Here is a 20,517-nt window from a genome sequence, read left to right on the forward strand (position 1 = left end):
GATGGAATGGCTCGGTCCTTTTGTTACCGTCTTCGCAATGTTTGTGGTTTTGACTCAGAGGTCCATCCATGGTACGACCAAGAATATATAGAGGGCGTCATGGAAAATGATAAATACAAAATTCTTTGGAATAGGCCCGTATACAGCCTCAGACATACACAGCCGCGGACCTCGCTTTCGAAATGTCACACTTGCATACTATGTACAAAGTTGTCCGACTCCCGATTGTTCTCGGTGCCTTAGGTTTGGTACCTCCCAGTCTGTTGACTGACATCGGGAGAGTACCCGGGTTTGCTACCATGAATACAGCCCTTCTGACAATCTGAGTAATGCAGAAGGCTGCAGTGTTGGGGAGCCTTCACATTCTCAGAAAGGTTCTGGGTGGGGGTTTGACTAGGCAGCGCTTCCTGGGAGAAGTCCCATTCGCTGTCTGGGCTGCGTGTAGAGGGGGCTAGGGCCCTGAACGAAATTAACAGTTTTGAAGAATATTGGTTTGAATAGCTTCATGTTGATTACAGTGTATTCTTGCTCTGTCCTGACCATCCATTTATATCTGTCAATAATCTTATTGTGACAACGCAAATAGTCCATATGTTGTCTCAAGAGGGAGAAGTCAGACTTGCAGGTACATCTAACAGGTAAATACATGACTTATAGAGTGAGTGAGTGAGTGAGTGAGTGAGGACGACTTGGCTAGCCGTGCCCCCTCCACCGTGAGTGATATGGCTGGAAGAATGTAACAGGAGGTATAGCCATACTCAGACACTCAATATTCATATGCGACGTTACATGTCCCAGGAGTATCTTGAAGAGTCGTGTGTTGTGGCACTGTGAAAGACAATTTCAGCATAGACCAGCATAGTCCAACATCATAATATATAACGTCGACGCTGGAGGAATATTTAGTTATCTTGATTTTCCAACTGAACAGATTCCAAATGGGCGTAAAAGACACAATAACGGTGAGAATTATGTGAATGGATCGCTCAAAATCAGTGATGACACCAGGTATTCGCTAAAAGGGTAAGTATGTTCAGTTTGGCATGAATCCATTTTATCCATTATTTGTTGCCCTTAATATTCGCCCTTCCAAATAAAACGTTGCACGAATTAAGTATAGTTTGTTTGGGAGTGAACTGGACATGTTTCCATTGCACTTTGTAAGTCTCCTTAAACGATAAAGTGCTATTCCAGTACCAAACAGCCTTGCAGGACGTGCCAGTAAGCGTGTCCATTATCATCAACCATCCTATAACGCAGGCCTGTTTCATCAGCAACATAACATCATTTACAGAACACTGAGGACAAAGCATGTTAGGGACTCACTCAAGACCTCTTCTGGGTGGTGGTAACAGCAGAAAGTCTCATTAAAGCCCTACTGTTAAGTAGTGGAAGGAATTTGGTTCGTAACGCGGTACACGAGTGGTAGCCATTCCCCAAACTAATGACTTCCTTATTGGCTTCGGGGAGGTTCTTGAAGATGCTTACGGTTCGGGAACATTGTAACGTTTTTAAAAAGTTCTATCTGTCAATAAAGTCATCAGTGGATGGTTTGCCCTATGCTTGTCAAGTCTACTGAGCAAATACTACACGTACAGAATGACGCTGAATATCTGCATGGCATTGAAGTACAGTGTATATAATATGTAGCGGACAGATCTGGTTTTGCTTGTTAGGGATATGGAGCTAGACGAAAGTGCTTATGGATATGACGTAGGTATATTCTTATACACTTAGTTGATTGAGTTAAACTATGTAGTATGTACATACAACTTCATAAAGCAAATACTAGACAACACAGAAAAAAACATATATGAAATGTGTACTCTTCGGTGCCACATTGTTTTCGGTTCTAAGTTTTTGCTACAACGTATTCGATGCTGGGATATATCCTTCACCTTTTACTGGGGGTAAAGCTTTCGCTCGTCACGCCGAAGACCCGGGTTCGATTCCCGACATGGGTACAATGTGTGGAGCCCATTTCTGGTGTCCCCCGCCGTGATATTGCTGGAATATTGCTAAAAGCTAAAACGATACTCACTCACTCACCTTTTACTGCTTTTTGACATTTTTCTTGATATGTATTAACATTTTATTTCTGATTCACACATTTGTAAAATTATGTTACAGTTATATGCATATTCACTTTTTATTCAATTTCATACATATTCTTGACTGCAAACTGCTGTCATTTTGGTTGTCATAGTAGGCTGTGACGTTATCCCTAGTTTAGAACGTATTTGCAGAGTGACGCCATGTCGCCGCTGTATGAAAACAAGATGTGCCCCTGAACAAATATCTTTCAGATTATGCAATTGCAATTGTTTTCAAATTAAAGGGTTTGTAATGACATTTTTTAGACTTTTCAATGGTCTATTGGTTGAGCGCCCGCCCGTCCACACACACACGCACGCACACGCACGCACGCACGCACGCACGCACACACACACACACACACACACACACACAATCGTGGACGCGACGTTTGCCCTATTTCACCTCACCACAAAAAGACATCCACATAGGAACTCGGACATTGCTTATAACAACAAGAAATACACACACACACGATGAAATATGTACATACATACATACATACATATTTCACCAAACATATGCTATTTGTCATAAGTAGACAAAAATATATGCCTTCTCCATATAGCCAAACAAATGTTAATTCATTCAGCTTTTGATTGAAACAATCCATCCATTTGGATAGAGTTGATATTTTCTTCGAAATGCATTTATCTGCATACATGTACGTGTAGAAGGATGGGTACAAATGATACGATCTCTAAATACTTGGGGCCTTTGGTTCTGAATAAACTTGTCTGTCTCACTGTCTGTCGTGAGGTATGATGGTCTGGTACACTAGTGGGTTGTGCTGATCGCCCTCAGTCGGACATAGACTCCCCTGATGAAAAATGCCTTCACCAGTAAAGATCTAAAGATTCAGGATGACAAAAATTATGTCCGATGCAATTCACTATTTCGACTTGCATCGTATGTTTCCGGGTGTTTCAGTTAGACAATTGACTTGACCTTGCATATGTTTGCGACGCGTGCTACGCTCACCATTTTGCGAACAACAGGTATCATCACTTTTAGATAAAAAGCAGGTGCTCGTGATACAATCAGAATCGTACAGCCAACTCTGCTTTTACCAGACATTTCCTATGATTATGGATAGGCTTTGTCGTTTTTATTACGGTGTAGTTTAGACCCTGTTTTGGCATATACCCTATGTTCCAGCAGTGGGCAGTATGATCACTCAGACAGCATCATGTCTAAGGTTCGGCTTTCAGTTAACACTATGTATTCAGCAATCTTCCACAATACCAGTGTACCAAGAAGATAATAATGATGTACTCAATGTTTGACAATTCCACGTATTAGTCTCTCTGATTTCCATCGACTGAAGGTATACATATTTTCGCTATGTAATCAATATTCGTATTTTTCACTTTTGAAGCTACAGCACACATGTTATTATTATTATTCATCTTCATTTCTGTTGTACTTCATCAACGTTCATTACTTTCTTCAGAGATCGGCATTGTGATAAGTGGCTGATGCTATGTCTTATGTTCCTCTGTCTAGTCTGATCTCACCTGGATCAATACGGTACGTGATAATCTCTGATATTTACACAATCAAAGGGAGTGATATGATGGCAAGGACGCTACATATATAACCTTATCCACAGGCAACCACGATAAGACACTGCAGCGACACCCGGGGCTCTTTTATAACAGGTGCCCGTCTAGAAGCTGACTGGTAACAGAAATCTGTAAAAGCATGTACACATTTGAAGGTCATGTCAGAATCAATACAAGTGTCTCTCCCGGGAATAGGGGTTGATAAAATCAACACGGAACACGATAATTGGAATACTTAAGAAATGACTGGGGAAACAATACATGGGGTATACGCCTTGATTAGGATGTCACTTGTATGTGGTTTTTTATATGAATGACCCAATACCATACGCCAAAGTCCAAACTGTTGTTTGAAGCTAAGTTCTTTCGCGAATGTCGTTCCATTGTTTCATAACAAAACAAATTGCATTACCATATAGAGTGGTATATTATTGCACGTTCCTGTCCTCCAAATAATACTCATGTTAAATACGCCAAGACACATACATGTATATTGTTAGATGATAACTTGTTATGCAAATTGTGTAAGTTGCGGGTGCTACCGATTGGGCAGGACATGCTTACCCTTTTCCGAACTTCTAGTGTCATGACTGATTTTCAGTGGTCCATTAACATAACTTTCAGAGCTATTTTGCCCTTTACACCAAACCGAATCTGTTTCGGTGGATGATCTGGACTGGTTACGTATTCTCATGCATTGACAATTTCTATTTATCTATTAGGGGTCAATATTGAGCTAACAAATATCTTAACATAACTTTGGAATCTGAGAAACATAACTGCTTTATTTCTGTACTTAAAAGATTATAGGATCACTGGCAACACGTATTAGGTGGGCGATTAGCCAAAACGGAAATATCTCTATCGTTATTAAGAATAGTTCTACATATAACCAGGGAGAAATAATACATACTATGCAGGTGGTACGGTCTTAAAGCATCGCGTGAGCCCGAAGCCCGGTCGTATCTAACGGAGCACGAATAAGTTAAGACGTGAGAGAATGGGTGCCCGTAGGCAGGTCAATGAGCCTGAAGCCCGAACGCAAGTCAATTAGTGACAGTGACTAGGAACAGGACCTTCAAGTATCCTCACTTTGCTGGAGGATAATGCCAATGTACTTCTACTCCCATGTTAGATTTAACGCATTCATCTGTGTGCACTTAAACAGGTAACGGGATCGCAGCATGCCCCTTCTGCTTGATTGAATCAGTCATATTGGATTTTTTGTAAGTGTGTTGATAGTGTGTCGGGACTATGTAAGGCGCCAACGCCATCTTCAAGTATAACTTTTACAATATATTTCACGGTTAATTGGTTGATAGTAAATCCGTGTTTCATGTTTTGGATTTTTATGATCTGATTGTGAATATCTGGGCATTTTGTTTGAGACAATATGATTGTCGGCAGCTTCAGGACATGTATGTAATAATTACATATATATATATTTCATACATCTTTCTCTAAAATGATGAGCCAGCAAACCCATAACAGATTGACAGACAGACCAATGTAGTCAGTAACCATCCAGCGGTCCTTGATACATTAATACAGCATGATGTATCACGCACACTGGAGTGAAGTATACTCACCGGAGAAAGTAACGCGAATACTATACTTGTAGGTAGATACATGAAGAATTACTCATATTCAAGAGATATTAGATTGGTTCGATGAACAAACGAACATTCTGGTATGTTGTGTGAACTGTTCTCATGAACGCACCACATATGACGTCATAGATCCATGAGTCGAGATGCACCATTTGCCTCTTGAAGTGTTCAAAGTTTGGAAATCACGTGCATCATATCATGATAAAGACACCTGTGGTAACACTTCACTGTCATAAATTAGTACACATTGGAAACATCTCTTCTTCACCTGCATACTTCTCCATATGTTTCTAAAGTTCGCGTTTCTTTTGACGGTGATTATATATAACAATTTCCATTTGTAGGTTTTGCTACCGGGAATTACCGGGAAATATCATAACCTTTCCTCTCCACATACCAACTTTGACTGATTGTCCTTGGAATTCCTTTGTAGCAAAGAGGTGAGGTGAAGTGAAATGGCGTTTAACGTCGCGTCCAAGATTATTGCACTTACATAGCGACGTGTATGCACCCCTATCTGTGTATGTGGCTGCTAGTCCGGACTGTTGCCGATTTATAGTGCTAGACCACTGAGATACCATGTCGCAGTTTAACATGAATACCCCTTTTAGACACAGTATACTGTTTCCAGTCATTGTTTTAGCCCATTAATGCCGGGCAGGGTAACAACAAGTAACATCTCTTGGTATGATTCGGCCGGGGATCGAACCCCGGACCTTCCGTACTGTGGGCGGACGCTCTACCACTAGACCACGGAGGCGGTCTTGAAGCGTATAGAAGAAGGGTATAGAAGAACTGATTTTAGCTATCAAATCGACGAAATCAGTACACAGCGAATACACTCCGACAAAGTGTTGTAACTATGAAGCTTTTTTGAATAACACAGCTAGAACTACAAATAATATTACAAAAACAGAGAAATATTTTTGCTTTCACTTTAAGATGGACTTTGTAGAGGTAACCGGTTTATGTTAAGGTGCCTATTGTTGTCTTGAGTTTTATAAACTGGTTTTAATCCAATGACATTGAATATGAGAACAAAAGTAGATCCTTTTATGAAACATGTAAGTTATTTTCTTTGACAGACATTGTTACATTTACTAGTGTGTTATTACATGTGTTCTATCTTCTAATTACGTGTTCCCTGAAACAGTATATATATCGGTAACAATCACAAGTTTCTATAAGAGTGAGTAAGTGAGGTTTACGCCGCTTTTAGCAATATTCCAGGAATATCATGGCGGGGGACATCAGAAATGGGCTTCACACATTGTACCCATGTCGGGAATCGAACCCGGTCTTCGGCGTGACAAGCGAACGCTTTAACCACTAGGCTAGCCCACCCGCCCAGTTTCTATAAGAGGTATTTTCTATAAGAAGTAGTTTTCGGAAGGTTTTCTAGACGTAATACAGTTACCACACACTGCCTCCTCAATACGTTTAATCAGGACCATATACCGAGACCATATACCGAGGGACTGGCCTCATCAGTAGATTATCATTAACGATCACTGCCACGTAGAGTAATTGATACATTGGGACTCCCTGATGCTTTTCTCCTGGCAGTGGTCAAAATGCACAACACATATGCAGATGCTGTTATCTGAGGACTTCCGTGGTCTAATAAACAACCTTACGAAATGCTTGAATGTTGCGAGTTAATTCCCTTCGCTTCCCATCAAGCACACGTGCTGAGATTACACAGATATTTTGAGCATTAGGCTAAGCGCGGAGAGACTTCCTATGGCTTCAGGGGAACGAACAGAATATCGATAACAAACTTGGAACATGAAAATGTGAAAATTGCGATAAAACATCACAAGACATGATGATTAACCATTTTCGGATTAGCTAGGCATTGTTTTCCCATGCCGAGATTAAGATTACCGTGTGTACTTGACTCGTAAACTGTAACGAATAAAGCAATCAGCTGTATACATATTTCCTCTCCAACATACCAAAATACCCAATTATATAACTTATGGTATTTTGATGCAATGAGAGAAAGAAATTGTATCTGAAACTATAATTCTTTAATATTGTATGGCCGTAATTATTTTAATCGAGATACGTGTATTGTAAGGTGTGGCGTTATGAAGTGTGGTCAACAAAAAGTAATGAGATATTTTTTTAGTGTTCAACTTACTTTTGATGGGTGTCATTTACAACAACAAAAAATTAACGAAATAAATTATGCCATTACAAAGCAATATAAAACTACTTTCGAGCGCTTGAGGGTTTTTATATTCACCTCACATATCGGGTACCCATTCCTGCCGGGTGAATCGAGGCAGTTGTGAACTAAACCAATTGCCAAGGAGACACCACACGTTTTGACACTTGTGTTTCGGGTGTATGTACGTATTCGTGTTTCATCTGGTCACCCGCCCAACGGAGGAGTATGTTCTTTTGAGTGTTCTGGTTTCTATTCCCGAAATGATTAAAATGTGTGAATATATTTCTGAGATTGTCATTTTGTTTAAATAATACCGACGAATAATATTCTGGTGGCCAAAAATGGCCAACAATGCTGCTGAAAACAGTTTTTCCAGAGTTCTTTTCTTTTTGGTTTTCATCTATATACAACTAAACTGGGCGCCAAAAGAAAGAAAGTATAGGTCGAGTTCCATGATCGATAAAAAAAAAAGCAAGAAGAGGTTTTGTTGTGAATTATTATGTAATCTTGGAAGGGGTAACAAATGATTGATCAACCACAGTTTGAATGAAATTGTGCAATCACAGGTAATGTAAGCTCAAGGTAAACAATGGTGGGGTAAGAAATTTCATGTTCAAAAGTTGTATGAAATGTCACCAAAAAATTGTCCGAGAGACCACAAGTTCATTGTCGACACATTTGCCTTCACTAGCGTGTATGACCTCCAGCTGCCTCAATGCATGCTGTGATACGCCGCCTCATCGATGACGTCAGTCTTCTGATGACATGGACTGGAATCCGTTGCCACTCGTCTCTCAGGGCCTGCTGCAATTCTTGTCTGTTGACGGGAGGCTGATGGCGTGCTCTAATCTGTCTGTCAAGATGGTCCCACAGATGTTCAATAGGATTCATATCGGGTGAGTGGGCAGGCAAGGGCAAAACGTCAACGTTCTGCGGGTTTAGAAAGTCTTGCAGTATGGGGCCTGGCGTTGTCGTGTTGAAACAATGTACCCTGCTGTTGGTTTTGTAAGAACGGAAGCACAACTGGCTGCAACACTTGGTCTCTGTACTGCACAGCGTTCAGGTTTCCCTGTATAATCACCAAATCAGTCTTCTGATCTCCACAAATACCGCCCCACACCATGACACCTCCCCCGCCGAATGAATGGACCTTTCGAATACACGCCGGAGCCAAACGTTGCCCTCTGCGTCGATAAACTCGTTCTCTGACGTATGTTGCGAAACAAGTTAAACCGACTTTCATCAGTAAACAGCACTCGACGCCAATTTCTCACTTGCCAGCGTCGAACCTGCCTCGCCCATCGTAGTCTCAGGCGTCGATGTTGAGCAGTCAGTACCATTCCTCGGATTTCAGCAGCACGAAGTCGTCGTAGTACTGTACGTTGGCCAATGGGATGTCCCAACGCTGTTGCTGCCGTCACCGTCGCCATTACGAATCTGTTTCGCAGGTCAATGAGCCGTATCTGACCGTCTTCAAGTGGCGTTGTCACTAGGGGTCGTCCGGTTCTAGGCCGGTCCTGTGTCCTCCCTGTCTGCCTGTACCGTTGAATCAGCCTGGCTACTGTCAATGGTGTAGAACCAAACCTTCTGGCAATTTGGATCTGTGTTGCCACTATTTCGGCCATACCGATAGCTCTCTCTCTCTCTGCTCCTGTGACAGTCGTGGCATTTCTTTTGTGTGCTTTCATCACGTGTGGTTATATCCTGCAGACGTACGTATTTATACAGCTAACATGCACGTGCAGTTTATGCCAAAGGCGGGAAACCTGTTTCACCATTCTTTTTGTCACCGCACGAGCGTCGTCAAAGGTGGCGCGTTCGGGAGAGGTGGTTTTTAGTACCTGTTCCTGGAAAGTCATATTCCCAATACCAACTTTCCACAAGTTATCGCTGTTTTTAGGAATATTACAAATTGCCAACCTATACTTTATTTTGCCGCTTAGTTTAGATAATCACATTATGGTTCGGGGTGCGGCAGCGTTATGGTATGGGGTGGGATTACAGCAAGACAGAGGACCCGTTTGATAGTGGTAGAGGGAATTCTCAATGGACAGCGCTACCGCGACGAGATCATCGGCCCTGTTGTTCTACCGCTTTTGCATTACCTTTCAACATGACAACGCCTGGCTTGTTCAGGATTCTCTTCAACAAAACAACGTGAATGTCATCCCCTTGTCGGCTCGCTCCCCTGATCTCTCACCAATCGAACAATTGTGGGATTAGATGGATCGGCGCCTTCGGCGTCAACCACTGTTCCACAGACACTCCAGGAACTTCGAAACATGCCCCAGCAGATATGGACAGATATCCCACGGGGCTTTGTGCGACGCCTGTGACGAAGATGTGTTGTTTGCATCGCAAGGTGGAGGTGGACACACACGCTATTGATTTCTAAATTGACATTTTAGCATATTCATGTTTTTTTATGAAATTTCTGTAGTCAGCATGGCAAATTAAACCATTTGAACACTCACAGGAGTCTTTTATCTGTTGCAAACCGAAATTGTTTCAGATTTGGTATAAAACAGAAATTTACATTAAATCTTAATCAATGTCACAGGAACTTTTGTGGTTCAGTATAGTGAATGAATATGAAAAGCATTTTGAAGTGATTCAGGTGATGAAGGAGTAAGCATATACTCCGAAAGCGTTGTGTTCCTGATAATAAAGAAGTTGACATATATTCTCTTCCTTGAATGAATATGGTTTTGTTCCAGGACTATCACGGCGAGGGACAGAATAGACGGGTTTCACACACTGTACGCAAAACCTCATGGCAACCCCAACGCCCCGGGATTAGTGAATTGTAACTGTGATGAATGAATGAGCTGATAGAGGTCATGGGGGAAGTTATTTGATATACCCACATAAATCTACAGTGACGCTAGTCGTAGATCTTTGTATACTTACATACTCTCCTCGGACCTGAGTCGATACAAGTATTTGGTAGGTCCACGAACACCCTTCAGGGGATAGCTACGAAGAAACATAGCTATGAATTTATCACCATTACCTTTTTCGGGCTTGGTGCTGATTTATCAACTTTCACAGTGAACATAGCATTCTGACCTGGTCAACTTTCCCTTTATTTCGAGCAATAGTCCTACAGCTCCATTCTTTAGTGTCTACAGTGCCCTTTCTATCAATATTTCAAAGACAGTCTCACAACACTTGCTACAAAACAGTTTCATCAGACACGTATACAACATTCAAGGCGTAAGTTGAGTCCTCAGATAGTTTTATGTGGAAGACATTTCGCAATTTAGTCATCAGTGACAAAAATTATATATGTCTGATGCAATTCCCCATTTTGACTGATACCATATATTCCCCTCTTTTTTTCTGGTGAACAGTTGACTAGCCTTTGCATGTATTTTCGTGAACAACTGGTATCATCAATATTTGACAGTGATTCATAAACAAATGCGTATGCTTATTTTAAGACATAAAGCAGACATAAAGCAGACTTGGAATGTTTTGATTTTTACAATTGATCTTTCCGGGCATTTTCAGATCTTGGCACTAAGTCCTGATATAATATTCACAACAAGCTTGATTTAGCTAACGTGTATAAAAACGATGCAACCACTTCCATAAGCATATTAAATTAGCTCTAAAAGCAGAGTCCATTTTACGGTTTGAAGGAGACAAAGTGAGAGTCCGAAATGATTCATACACTAAATCTGATCGGAGCAAATTTCAAAGTTGTAAGGTCAAATATTTCAATACGAGACAAATTGTACGAATTCTACATTAGCGCATGCCTGACTGTACCTCAAACGTTGTGAAATGTTGGCACCCAAGAAAGGAGATGCTGGAATATGGAAATGTAGGGAAAGTTGACTATTGGAAAGTTGAAGTCATCCCTCTTGCCATACAGACTTGTCGATACAATTTTGTCACATCGTAAAGCATAGATTGAATAGGCAACATATAAGGCTATTTCACCGTCTCTTTTATTTCTTGTTCAGGTGGATGAATCAGTGGAAGGGAGTTGGTTATTTAGCTGTTATATAACGATATCAGATCAATACAACAAAGACAATAACTATTCAGATCGTGAACATGTACATATGTTCTGTACAACAAGCAATAATTAATTTTAAATACCTTAGACCTCACTGTAGATATTATTGCACAATGCATTTTCAAGATGACAGCGTCCCTGCAGTGTGTTGAATTTCTATCTTTATACTATTTAAGAAGAATACAAGTCTGCAGAATAGTAACCGCCTCCGTGGTCTAGTGGTAGAGCGTCCGCCCGGAGAGCGGGAGGTCCGGGGTTCGATCCTCGGCCGCGTCATACCAAAAGATGTTAAACGATGGCACTTGTTGTTACCCTGTCTGGCGCTCGGCATTAAGGGGCTAAAACAAGGACTGGTCGGCTCGGAGTCAGTATACTGTGTCTGAGTGGGGTATTCATGTTAAACTGCGGCATGGTATCTCATTGAGCTAGCACTAAAAATTGGCATCAGTCCGGACTAGTACAAGCAGCCACACACACACGTGCATGCACGCCGCTATATAAGTGCAATATTCTTGGACGCGACGTTAAACCCCATTTCACCTCACCCACCTGCAGAATAGTAACATGTTTTGAGACAGCCTTTGCACAAAGCGGACTTAGAATACATTTATTTTACGATTTCTCCGTCTGGACATGTTCTAGTAGTTATCCTAATCCCTGATTCTCACATCATGTTTGATCAAATGTGTATGCCTTGTCATCTTTTTTTAGAACTGCAATTCCGTAATTACTTAAACCTTTGTCTTCGTAGGGGTCACGGGTGGTCTCAGTCATCTTAGGTGCCGGAATTCTGTGTACAGAAATTATGATCATGGGTTCGAATATCGATTCGCCGACGCACCGAATACTCACTCACTCCTGTTCAGTGTTGGACCATTGAATGGGCCAAGTTGTCACGTCGTGAATAATTATTGTCCAGTCAATCAAAGCTTACAGTCAAATACATTTTTAAATTTCCGCCTTCTTGACCTGAGGTAGGTGTCACATTAACCCGGTCACAGAAGTGAATACTTCATGTTGCATAGGACACGTGTACCCTCTAATGTGTTGCTTGTTGATGTATGAGGTAGGTTTGTATCGTTGTGTAAATGATTTATCGCCTAACTACATACATGTACCTGTTGCTTGTGCCTGACAGATCATAATAAGGTCTATGCATATATATATAGGTTTGGAGGTCTCCGTTAACAGTAGAGACATCAGTGCTCAGCAACATCGGTAGAGGCAAACGAAGCTTTCGGTGAGAAAATATATTTTCACTGGCATTTCACTTCACTTCAACTATCTTACTAGCCATTTGTGCAACAGTATTTCCGGTCTGTCTGTCTGTGAGCGTCCGACCGTCCGCCTGTCCGTCAAGATATCGTTCAGTTAATATACATTTATTCCACTCACATTTGCATAAGCATATGCCTGTTCTGTGATGATAGGACTTAGGGAATTACTCTGAATAGATATGTAACGTGGCACAAAGTAAACTATATATCTGTATCCCGCGGTCAGTGGTTTAACAACGATGCGACTGCAACCTGTAAATTTGCATCAGACATATATTAATGATAGTATGATGACTATCACGATAACAATCAAGTCATTGTAGTTTCTCCATCATTTTCTGTCGTGACAGCAGTGTATTGTTGTATTGTGACTGCTGAATGCTATCTGGAATGTTTACAGTCCATTTAGGAAATGTTTCTCTTTGTTGCAGGTTTAAAATACCACGATGCTGAAGCAAGTGATTGTCTTTATTTTCTTTGCCATCAGCATGGCAACTGCATTCAACTGGGCAAGATTCAACACATTCAGCAGGTATGGCGGCGGGAGGTTCAGCCCCTACTTTAACCCCTGGATGTTCAGGGGCTACGGTTATGGCGGTTACGACGACGTCGACGATTTTGGACCTGATTATTGATCTAAGACGACACTGAGATAACGTCATCACAAGACGATCGCGGAAAGTCCTTTCAGTGTCTGTTATCTCACACACCTCTACCTCATAACCGGAACACCAATGATAGTCATCAGTGACATGATGCCTCATCAGTCGAGCTAGCAAGGAAAGGTGATTGTAAAAACTACACCAACAGTGATTCAGACAACAAAACGTTGATTCTATGTCAAATTTCAAGAAAATGTGAATGTGTCTGTTTGTATTGAAGCAATATTTTGAGTTAAATAAAGACGTTATTTTTTATAAACATGCTCCTCTACCTTCTTCCATTCTTTAGGTATGTGCTTTACATGTGGATTGTAGAGATATTTTGTTATGACTCCTCATATGACAACCTTCTATTCTTACACACGGTTTATCATTGATGTTGACACACTCTGCTCCTTGAAATCGAGGAGTAAAAAGAAGAAACACAAGAATCACACGTACGTAAAAAGTAGCACAAACACTGTGTTATCATCGTTATCTTACGATGCATCTACGAAAATGAATACAACTCCGATGCTGCTTTTAGTGTACAGATACATGTTAGGTACAAGGAATTCAGACCAATCACTAGGCAGACTTATTTCCATCCTCGAATACCCAATGTATTATATGACCATTCCATTTGATAAATTCCTTGGACCCATTCAACATCAAAGATAATTTTCGAAAGCAACCTCACCACCTTCATAGCTTGTATCTCGTATTTTTGCAATGATTTTCTCTCGCTGTATTTTGCAGCGCCGTGCCATTTGAATCGGACTAAAACCTGAAATATGCGGGGATATTTATCTTAAAAGATTGGAGATATAATACACCTGAGAAATGAGAATGTGCAAGATAACAGTTACTCATTGTGAGAATAAAACGTCAAAGTCAGAGAGGGCGGTTGGGTAGCCTAGTGGTTAAAGCGTTCGCTCGTCACACCGAAGACCCGGGTTCGATTTCCGACATAGGTACAATGCGTGAAGCCCATTTCTGGTGTCCCCCGTCGTGATATTGCTGGAATATTGCTAAAAGCGGCGTAAAACCATACTCACTCACTCAAAGTCAGACAATAATTGATTATCCCCCGAAACAGTTTATATTGGCCGTAAACGGTGAGTAGGTGAGGTGAGATGAGTAGGGGTGAGGTGAGGTGAGGTGAGGTGAGGTGAGGTGAGGTGAGGTGAGGTGAGGTGAAATGAAAGTCGCGTCCAAAATTATTGCACTTACATAGCATGTGAAGCCCATTACTGGTGTTCCCCGCCGCGATATTGCTGGAATATTGCTAAAAGCGGCGTAAAACCATACTCACTCACTCATAGTCAGAGAATAATCGATTATCCCCCGAAACAGATTAAATTGGGTGTAGACGGTGAGAAGGTAAGGTGAGGTGAGGTGAGTAGGGGTGAGGTGAGGTGGGGTCAGGTGAGGTGAAATGAGCGTCGCGTCCAAAATTATTGCACTTACATAGAGACGTGTTATATAAATGGATTTCTAAGAAATAGCGATGACACCGGGTGTTCTCGAAAAGGGTAAGCATGTCCAACCCAACCAGCACTAACACAATTTACACAAAAGTAAATGGTTGCTTATTCCCTGACTCCGCACAGCAGTACCCCAGGCATGTCATGTTGTTTGGAAGTTCGTTACAACAGATACAGCAGCAAGAACAATTCAGATCGTTGGCTAAATACATGTATGTACATTATTTGTGCAACAACCTTCAGTAATAACCCGATATTATATTACTTTTAAATGACTGTAGATATTTTTGCAACCATGCATATTCATGGAAACATAAGTCCTGCAGTGTGTCGGTTTTGAATTTCTATATTTACATAATATGCTAAAAGAATCCAAGTAAATGTAATAACATGTTTTAAGACAGGAATGTATTGATTTTACTATTTCTTCGTCTGGTCACGTTCAAATAGTGACACTAATTCCTGATAATCACCTCATGCTTGATCTTGTAAATGTGGATGCATTGTCATCTTTTTCAGATTTGCAATTCCGCAATTACTTGAAACTTTCTCCTTCTCTTATTGCTGGCATTCATTCAAATTCTCAACGTTGACCAGATGTTGAATTTACTAATACCACATAATGCATGTAATTGATTGGCTCATGTTACCAATATGAAAATGATGAGCTCCCGACACAAGGCTCGTTCACCAAGGCACCATTACAATAGGAATGTACGTTATTCACAATGACAGTAATATTATATACCACTTCTTGAACATTATGTTCGTAAAAGACAATTATTCGCATTTTCTTGAGTTATTTTTAAACGACTGTTCATTTGTTGACTAACACCAGTTGTAACATTCAGTTCAGTTTAGTAGTACAGTATGTGTGTGGTTACCTAAACACAATGTTTCATTTCACACCATTCCTACTCGTCAGTAGATCGTAGAGTGAGTGAGTGAGTTGGGTTTAACGCCGTTTTTAACAGTATTCCAGTCATATCACGGCGTGACAGCTTAATGAGTGAGGAAAGCCCGAAGTGATGCAGGTCTCAGACGTTTACCACTTCGGTGAAACCCACGAGCACGGGTATGGTGCTGACAAACCTAGAAACATAATCGGGGCGAACCTTGATTCGAACCCACAATCATAGGTTTCTGGCGTGTCCAAGGGACGCAACTCTGCACAGCGAATCGCGGCGCCTTAGACGACTGGGCCACCCGTGCCCCCAGATCATAGAGAAAATCACGTCTCTTTAGATAAGTAGCTTTTCAAGCTTTTTCCACACCTGTCATGCCGCTGAACTTGCCGATTGGGCCTGTGTATAATGATATATGTAGATTGCCAGATACAGGCAAGTAGGACATATATACATATTTTGTCCACGAACAAGGACAGGTCATTCCTTCTTAAACACATTGTCTGTAACACTGGGATGTGGGTCACTGGCTCCACACAACGTCACACACTACTGTTTAAAACTAACGCTCTGTTCAGAGCTGATGTTCAGGGCTAGGATTGCCAGCATTAAGCCGTTAGGTGTAAACAGTAGTGTACGGAGTTTCCAATCAAATTTTGATTCATTATATAATGTGATTATGAATATTGCTAAATCGTACAAACTTTACATCTAATTTTCATATTCGAGAAGAACCTAATTGTTCAGTTGTCTGATCATATCAAATAACCTATCTGGTATCACGAGTGGCCCAAAGGTATATGTCGCCGCATGTCTCGCCCATTAGCAGTACCAGGATCCACTGTTATTAGGTTCTAATGTAGCAATGTGTGTTAGAATGTTATTTTTGGAAAGTATATTTACTTAGGATCTATTACTCCGTTTGTAGTTCTTTAATGCCAATATTTTTTTTTATATATGTGAATATAAGATCATCGCATTTCTTAACCAACGTTTCGAGTTACTTTCATGGCTCATGTTGTATTTCACCAAGGAAAATAGCTATACTTTTTGATTTATCAAATACGTCTTTAATGTTACAGAGAAATTATGTGTCAAGGTGTCACATTAATATTTTGCTAAAACTATTTTTTTTCACGTATACATGAAAAATACAAGGATAGACGTCAAAGATGGCTGTAAATTTAAAAACCTGTATATGTTCTAACTGAAACTAATAGGGTGATAAGTTTTACAATTTTACAACATAACAATGACATATCGAATTGTTTAACGCTGATTCAACTTTAAAACAACCATAATCAATGAATGCAGATACTAATTTTCAATTACTGATAAAAATCACCAAAACACGAAATGTTTCTATGCAGGTGGCACGGGTGGCAGAGTAGCGTCCTTTGGGCACGCCAGAAACTTATGATCGTGGGCCCGAATCCCCGTTCACTCTTATTATGTTTCTTGGTTTGTCAGCACCATATCCATGCACGTGGGTTTCGCCAAAAGGGGAAACGCCTGAGACCTGCATCATGACAGGATCTCCTCCCAAATGCCGCGATACAACTACAATATATGTTGTTCAAAGGGAATATTCACTCCTATACAGTGTATGTCCATTGAATAGAAAGACACGTTGTTTCGTCATGAACAATTATTGTCCAATCAATCAAAGCGCACAGACAAACAAGGAGAGAACTTTCCATTTCCACGTCCTTGATATAAGATAGCTGTCACAATGACCCGGTCACAGAAGTGAATACTTCATTTTGCATAGGGCACGAGTATGTTGTTGTTGATGATGAACGAGGCAGGATTGTGTCTCCTCGTGTATGATCTATTGGCAAGTACATACCCTTTACTTGAATCTGACAAATAATATGAAGGTGTATGCATACATATGAGTGCAGAGGACTACAGACATAAGTGCTTAGCAACACCGGTAGAGGCAAACAACGTTTCACATACCGTCGGGTCATTAGAGGAAAAGTGTTTCCGATATGTCGGTTTTAGTTGTGTTCCATTTATGACATCATGGGACAAAATGAATGATAAAGTAGACACAATTTATGGATAACAACATCTTTAATTACCGTAAAGGCGACGTTTCGGTATAGAAACTTATACCGTTGTCAAGCAAGGCTGATAATTATATAACATGTATATGCATTTGTCAATGCAAGAGAAGAACCAGTCCAGATTATCCGCCGAAACAGATTCCAATTAGGAGGAAGCTTTGACATAGCTGTATTGTGTATGCAGTGAATTGTTGTGTATGCAGTGTATTGCTGTTTCGCAGACTGTCAACATGGCATATTTACAGTCCATTCAGGAAAGAAATGTTTTTTCAAGTTAAACACACCAGCAAATGATTGTCTTTATTTTCTTTAACTTCACAATGGCAACTGCCTGCAATTGGGCAAGATTCAACACCTTCAGCAGGTACGGCGGTGGGCGGTTCAGCCCCTACTACAATCCCTGGGTGTTCAGGGGCTACGGGTATGGCGGTTTCGACGACGTTGACGTGGACCTGAGTATAGATCTAAGACGACACTGAGATAACTTCATCACAAGACGATGGTGTAAAGTCCTTTCAGTGTCTGATATCTCACACATGTCTACCGGAACATAACTGACAGTCAACAGTGACATAATGCCTGTTCTAATATGGGTTTTATCAGTCGAGCTAGCAATGACAGATGGTGGTAAAAACTTCACCAACAGTGATCCAGACAACAAAACGCTAATTCTATGTCAAATTGCAGGAAAATGTGAATGTGTCTGTTTGTATTGAAGCAATATGTTGGGTTACATAAAGATGTTGAAAGAAATTGGTTTGTCTAGTCTTTTCATTCCTTTTGAGAAGAACATTACTTTTAATTATGTGTACTACCTCTTCATGTGTTATGACAGCTCATCGGGATAGTTATTGTTTTTATCCTACCACGCCATTTCTATTAATATTGACACATTCTGGTCATTAAAATCCAGGACTGAAAGAATAACTTACGAACTAAAGAATCCACACTTACGTAAAAGTAACACCAACTTTAAAATCTCAAGCCGTATAAGCACCGTAAAGCGCGGTTCAATCACTCATAAGAGTTGTACAATGTATATTAAACGAACACGTGCATTGGAGAATATTTTTCATATGAATACACGACAATTGCAGAGGTGACTAAAAACTAAGTCATATCCATTGTATCTCCCATATGAAATACTCATTAGAGGCAATATCCTCTTCGAAGGGATGCACGGGTGGCCAAGATGTGTACGTCGCTGCGATTCCCTGTGCAGAGTTGCGTCCCTTAGGCGTGTCAGAACCCTATGATCGTGGAATCGAATCCTAGATTCGCCCTGATTATGGTGCTAGGTTTGTCAGCATCATTCCCGTTCTCGTGAGTTTCAAAAAAGTGGTAAACGTCTTAGATCTGCATCGCTAAGTACTTTTCTACCACATCGAGCATTCCGAAGTGAAATATTGTTATTAGCGTTAAGGCAAACTCACTCACACTATTAGCGGGTAGCTACTCAACTGTTACTGCACGTGACTCGATGCGGTATGTATGCTGACACTAGCTGGCTGATACTGGGTGGTAACGAAATGTCAAGATTTAACAGTCAATAAAGTTTTTTGAAAGAAATGCGGATTGGTCAGTGGTCATAATTATAATTCGATATTGCAGCAGTGATATCAACGCTACGGAACAACTACTATAAAAACAAGTAGAATTGTTTTTCATTATCATGGTAAACTTGATTATCAACAGTGAGTCCTCACTTTTTCAAAGTTTGTAATGCCCATCAAAAACACGTCCAGCTACTCATATTTGGAGTCAAGTGCCGATATGTTCACGCTACAGGTGCATACAGATACGTGTATCAATTCATCAACTACTCGTTATATGTCACGGTTAACATCGGAATGGCAAATGAAAATTTAAGATTTAAAAAAAAACTAAGATCAAGATTTCTTGAACATTTCGTTGTCAACTGGAATATACTTACACTCAAACAAAGTATGATGGCATAACAAACATTCCGAAATGGAGAAATCATGAGAATCTGTTAAGTCCGGAGAGCTTCGGGGCTGTTATGTATATTAATGGTTGTAGATCTGTCCAAAATGGGTGTAAATAAAGCGACAAAACACTTTCCATATCCAATATCCAATGAAACTTTCTGCCTAAAGGAGAGCTGATTGAACGATTCCGACTATACCATGATCATGTGATTATGAATCACTATCAAATAGTAATGATACCAGGTGTTCGCGAAAAGGGGAGTGTATCCAACCCCCCCCCCCCCCCCCCCCCTCCCCCTATTCTATATTGCACCTATAATCTTCCTTTGTCACAGATATGGATGAAAAAAATAATCCTCGTAATATTAAGAAACATCGTCAAGGCATATTATTGATCTGTTTATTCGTATTCGTACCAATCCGCTTATCAATAGGACATCACGTTGCTACGCGACGGGTCCTAAACAATAAAACATGGAGCAATAGAACAGAATGAGCCATGATCACCAAGATGGAAACAATCATTTTTCAGTGGGAATTGCTCAAATAGAAATCTTGGTGTCCCTCTACTGATAATTTGTTTGTTGTTTAACGCCACCTTGAGCAATACGTCTGAACCAGACAATAAAGCGAGTGACATCATGGATATCGATCTACTGTATGGATAATCTCCACATGTGAGTTATTTTTAAAGAAGATAAAATCCTTCATCGA

General features: G+C 40.6%; 1 protein-coding gene across 2 annotated transcripts in view; it reads right to left on the bottom strand.

The window, feature by feature from the left end:
- LOC139478910 (orexin receptor type 2-like) overlaps positions 1 to 20,517 on the bottom strand; it is a 172,677-nt gene that overhangs the window by 13,084 nt on the left and 139,076 nt on the right. The window lies entirely within an intron of this gene.

Source organism: Haliotis cracherodii, unplaced genomic scaffold (genome assembly GCF_022045235.1).
Source record: "Haliotis cracherodii isolate W230 unplaced genomic scaffold, xgHalCrac1.p SCAF_4, whole genome shotgun sequence".
NCBI lineage: Eukaryota > Metazoa > Mollusca > Gastropoda > Lepetellida > Haliotidae > Haliotis > Haliotis cracherodii.